Source organism: Salvelinus sp. IW2-2015, unplaced genomic scaffold (genome assembly GCF_002910315.2).
Source record: "Salvelinus sp. IW2-2015 unplaced genomic scaffold, ASM291031v2 Un_scaffold4258, whole genome shotgun sequence".
Classification (NCBI taxonomy): domain Eukaryota; kingdom Metazoa; phylum Chordata; class Actinopteri; order Salmoniformes; family Salmonidae; genus Salvelinus; species Salvelinus sp. IW2-2015.
The window spans coordinates 28,086-34,145 of NW_019945529.1; the positions used below are offsets into that span (position 1 = coordinate 28,086).

General features: G+C 27.2%; 1 long non-coding RNA gene across 1 annotated transcript; it reads right to left on the reverse strand.

The window, feature by feature from the left end:
- Positions 1-3,980: 3,980 nt before the first annotated feature.
- On the reverse strand, positions 3,981-5,529 carry LOC112077081 (uncharacterized). The gene is made up of 4 exons (XR_002895321.2): positions 5,484-5,529; positions 4,458-4,511; positions 4,128-4,172; positions 3,981-4,035 (listed from the first exon to the last, which is right to left on the reverse strand). It is a non-coding gene; the product is annotated as an uncharacterized lncRNA (long non-coding RNA).
- Between the last annotated feature and the right edge of the window lie 531 nt (positions 5,530-6,060).

The following is a 6,060-nucleotide window of genomic DNA, read 5'->3' on the forward strand; positions in this document are numbered from 1 at the left end:
TCTATAGAATGTTCCATATATATGTACCACTGTAGAATTTTCATATATATATACACTGTAAGAATGTTTCATATATATATATATACTATACTAGAATGCTTCATATATATATACTATAGCGAATGTTTCATATATATATAATATAAGAACTTTCCATATATATATACTATAAGAAGTTTCATATATATATACTATAAGAATGTTCATATATATAATACACTGTAAGAATGTTCATATATATATATGTAGAATTTTTCATATATATTACTTAAGAATGTTTTCATATATATATATACACTATAAGAACGTTTCATATGATATATATACACTATAAAGAACGTATCATGATATATATATACTATAATATGCTTTCATATATATATACACTATAAGAAATGGTTTATATATATATATATATATAAGAATGTTTCATATATATATACACTTAAGAATGTTCATATATATATACTGTAAGACATGTTTCTATATATATACTATAAGAAGTTTTCATATATATATATACACTATTAAGAACGTTCATATATATATACACTATAAAGAACGTTTCATATATATATACTATAAACATGTTTCATATATATATATATATCTATAAGAATGTTCATAGATATATACTATAAGAATGTTTCATATATATATATATATATAAGAATGTTTCATATATATATACACTGTAAGAATGTTTCATATATATATACACTATAAGGAATGTTTCATATATATATATACTATAGAATGTTTCATATATATATCACTATAAAGAACTTTCAATATATTATATATACTATAAGAATGTTTCCATATATATATACACTAGTAAGAATGTTTTCATATATTAATATACACTATAAGCAACGTTTCATATATATATACACTATAAAAGTTTCATATATTATATACTATAAGAATGTTTCATAGATATATACACTGTAAGAATTTTCATATATATATATACACTATAAGAATGTTTCACTATATATAACACTATAAGAACGTTGTCATATATATATATCACTATAAGAACGTTTCATATATATATATAACTATAAGAATGTTCATATATATATTATATATAAGAATGTTTCATATATATATATATACTATAAGAATGTTTCATAATATATACTATAAGTAATTTCATATATATATACATAAGAATGTTTCATATATATATCACTGTAAGAATGGTCATATATATATACACTGTAAGAATGTTTCATCATATATATACACTATAAGAACTGTTCATATATATTACACTATAAACGTTTCATCATATATATTACTATAAGAATGTTTCATATATATATAACTATAGAATGTTTCATATATATATACTATAAGAATGTTTCATAGATATATACTATAAGAATGTTTCATATCTATATTATAGAATGTCATATATATATACCTGTAAGAATGTTTCATATATATATACTACTAATTAATGTTTCATATTATATACACTATAAGAACGTTTCATATATATATATCACTATAAGAACGTTTCATAATATATATATACTATAAAATGTTTCATAGATATATACTATAAGATGTTTCCTAGATAATATACTATAAGAATGTTTCATAGATATAATATATACTATAAGAATGTCATATATATATACTATAGAAGTCAATAGATATATACTATAAGAATGTTTTCAGCATATAAATATATATACTATAAGAATGTTTCATATATATATATATACTATTAAAGAATGTTTCATATATATATATAACTATAAGAATGTTTCATATATATAATACTGATAAGAATTGTTCATAGTATATATATATCCTAATAAGAATGTTTCATAGATATATACTATAAGAATGTTCATATTATATACTATAAGAACGTTCATATAATATTACTATAAGAATGTTTCATATATATATATTACATAAGAATGTTTCATTATATATATACACTATAAAGAATGTTTCCATATATATATATATACTATAAGAAGTTGTTCATATATATATATACTATAAGAATGTTTCATATATATATATACTATAAGAATGTTTCATAGATATATACTATAAGAATGTTTCATAGATATACACTATAAGAATGTTTCATATATATATATACTATAAGACAGTTCATATATAATATATATACTATAAGAATTTTCATAATATATATACACTGTAAGAATGTCATATATATATATACACTATAAGAACGTTTCATATATATATATATACTATAAGATGTTTCATATATATATATATACTAAAGAATGTTTCAATATATAATGATATACTATAAGAATTTTCATATATATATATACTATAAGAATGTTCATATATAATATATACTATAAAATGTTTCAATATATATATACACTGTAAGAATGTTTCATATAATAATACACTGTAAGAACGTTTCAATATATATATACACTATAAGAACGTTTCATATATATATATACTATAAGAATGTTTCATATATATATATACTAAAGAATGTTTCATAGAATATACCTAAGAATGTTTCATAAGATATACACATAAGAATTTTCATACATATATATACACTGTAAGAATGTTTCATATAGATATATACACTATAAGAACGTTTCATATATATATATACTACTATAAGAATGTTTCATATATATAATATACTATAGCAGAATGTTCATATATAATATACTATAAGAATGTTTCATATAATATATACTATAAGAATGTTTCATAATATATATATACCTATAAGAATGTTTCATATATAATATACATGTAAGAATGTTTCATATTATATAATACACTATAAGAACGTTTCAATATATAATATAACTATAATGAAGTTACATATAATATATATACTATATGAATGTTTCATATATATAGAACTATAAGAATGTTTCATAGATATATACTATAGAATTTTCATATATATATATATACTATAAGAATGTTTCATATATATATATACTATAAGAATGTTCATATATATATATAGTACTATAAGGAAGTTTCATAGATATACACTATAAGAATGTTTCATATATAATATTACTATAAGAATGTTTCATATATATATATCATAACTATACAGAATGTTTCATAGATATATCACTATAAGAATGTTTTCATATATATAATATACTATAGAAGTTTCATATATATATTATACTATAACATGTTTCATATATATATATACTATAAGAATGTTTCATATATATATATTACTATAAGAAATGTTACATATATATATATACTATAAGAATGTTTCATATATATATATATACACTTAAGAATGTTCATATATATATTACATAAGAATGTTTCATATATATATAACTATAAGAATGTTTCATAGATATATATATACTATAAGAATGTTTCATATAGAATTATATACATAAGAATAGTTTCATATATATATATACTATAAGAATGTTTCATATATATATATATATAAGAATGTTTCATATATTATACACTATAAGAATGTTTCATATATATATATACTATAAGAATGTTATATATATAATATACTATAAGAATGTTTCATATATATATTACTATAAGAATGTTTCCATATATTATATATACTATAAGAATGTTCTATATATATATACTATAAAAGTTTCATATATATATATATACTATAAGAATGTTTCATATATATATATACTATAAGAATGTTTCATATATATATATACTATACGAATGTTTCATATATATATACACTGTAAGAATGTTTCATATATATATACTGTAAGAATGTTTAATATATATATACTATAAGAATGTTTCATAGATATATACTATAAGAATGTTATAATCTCAGCATTTAGATTTGTTATACTTAAAAAAAAGAGGTGAGCATGACACAATTGACTCATGTATGTAGGCTACTGCTAATCAATCACTCAATCAAGCTAAGGTCAACAGTAAGGTCAAAGGGTGTGACCCCTGAAGGGTCGTTACCTTGACACCGCGAGGGCCAGGGTACCCAAGAGAACCCGGAGGACCAGGATGACCCTACAATAACAAAACAAAAGAAAATGGCTTAATATTACAGATGAGGTATGAATGAATGAATAAAATATTTGAATAAATGACATCAGACTTACGACTCCTCCTTTCATTCCCGGAGGACCCTCCTTCCCTGGGTGACCCTGGAAGAAAGATTCATACTATATTATATGGCATTTTACTATATTACATACTAATACTATATGGCATGGCATTATTTACATACTACTATAATACAACTACTACTATACTTTTATGGCATACTTTACTATACTTTACTATTTTAGACTATGCTATACTATGCTGTACTACAGTATATACAATACTGGTGGCACATGGCATAATTTGGCCTAATAGGTTTATGTCTGCGTCTAACAGGAAGTTTGTCTGCGTCTAACAGGAAGTTAATTGTTTTAAATAAGACTCACGGGAGGACCGTCGGCACCAGCCAGACCAGCCAATCCCTGACGACCTGACGGTCCCTAGATGGAGGGAGGGAAAGAGAGAGAGAGAGAGAGAGAGAGAGAAAGAGAGAGAGAAAGAGACAGAAAGAGAGAGAGAAAGAGACAGAGAGAAAGAGAGAAAGAAAGAAAGAAAGAGAGAGATGGGAGGGAGAGAGAGAGAGAGAGAGAAAGAGGGAGAGAGAGGGAGAGGTGAGAGACAGAAAGAGAGAGAGAAGAGACAGAAGAGAGAGAGAGAAGAGAGAAAGAAGAAAGAAAGAGAGAGATGGGAGGGAGAGAAGGAGAGAGAGAGAGAGGAGAGAGGAGAGAGAGGAGCGGAGAGAGAGAGAGAGAGAGAGCGAGGAGAGAGAGAGAGGAGAGAGAGAGAGAGAGAGAGAGAGAGAGAAAGAGGGAGAAGAGGAGAGAGAGAGAGAGAGAGAGAGAGAGAGAAAGAGAGAGAGAGGAGAGAAAGAGAGCGAGAGAGGGAGAGTAGAGAAAGAGGGGAGAGTGAGAGTGGTTATAAAATGGAACCAGAACAACATGACTACTTCAAATACAAACAATATTTATTACCTAATTTTTCCTACTTTCAGTAATAACCAGAAACAAATGCTTGAAACTGTGTCAAGATACGTCAGCGTATACGTATGTGTGTGGTGTGTGTGAGCACGTCTGTGTGCGTGTGTGTGCGTGTGTGTGTGTGTGGTGAGCACGTCTGTGTGCGTGTGTGTGGCGTGTGGGTGTGCCCATGGCTGGAAAGCTAGTCTGTTAAACAGCTATCTGGAATACGGATCAGACTAAGTCGACTGTGAAATCCATCTAAAACAACAGAGGGGGGAGATACAGGTTCTGAACACAACACAACACAACACACACACCACCACACAACACACACACACACACACACCACACACACACACACACAACACACACACACACAACACCACCAAAACACACACACACACAACAACACACAACACACACACACAACACAACAAACGTTCGTAGACTTACTTTTTCACCAGGCGGGTCCGATCGGGCCTTGAGGACCAACAAGACCCTTAAGGAGAGAGACAACATACATGAGACATAACATCAGTCCACAATTACTGATCCTCTTAATGTAAACTGGTAACTGGGACAGTGATCCTCTTATGTAACCTGTCCAACTGGACAGTGGATCTCTATGTAATGTAAACTGGGGAAGCTGATCCTCTATGTAACTGTTAACAGGAAAGTGATCTCCTATGTAACTGTCACTGGACAGTGATCCTCTATGTAAACGTGTCCAAACTTGGGCGGTGTCTCTAAATTAGTCAACTGGGCAGTGATCCTCTATGTAACTGTCAACTGGACAGTGATTCCTCTATGTAACTGTCAACGGCGAGTGATCTCCTCTATAACTGTCACTGGAAACGTGAGCCAGATTGGAACAGCTAGTGATATTCCTCATTATATGAATGTCAAACTGGCAGAAGTTGATCTTCTCCTATGTAATGTCACATCCGATGGGGCAAGGGATTCTCTTCTCTAATGTAATGTCACTTGGTGGCTGGACATAAATAGCGATCTCTCTATGGGTAGTGGGTCC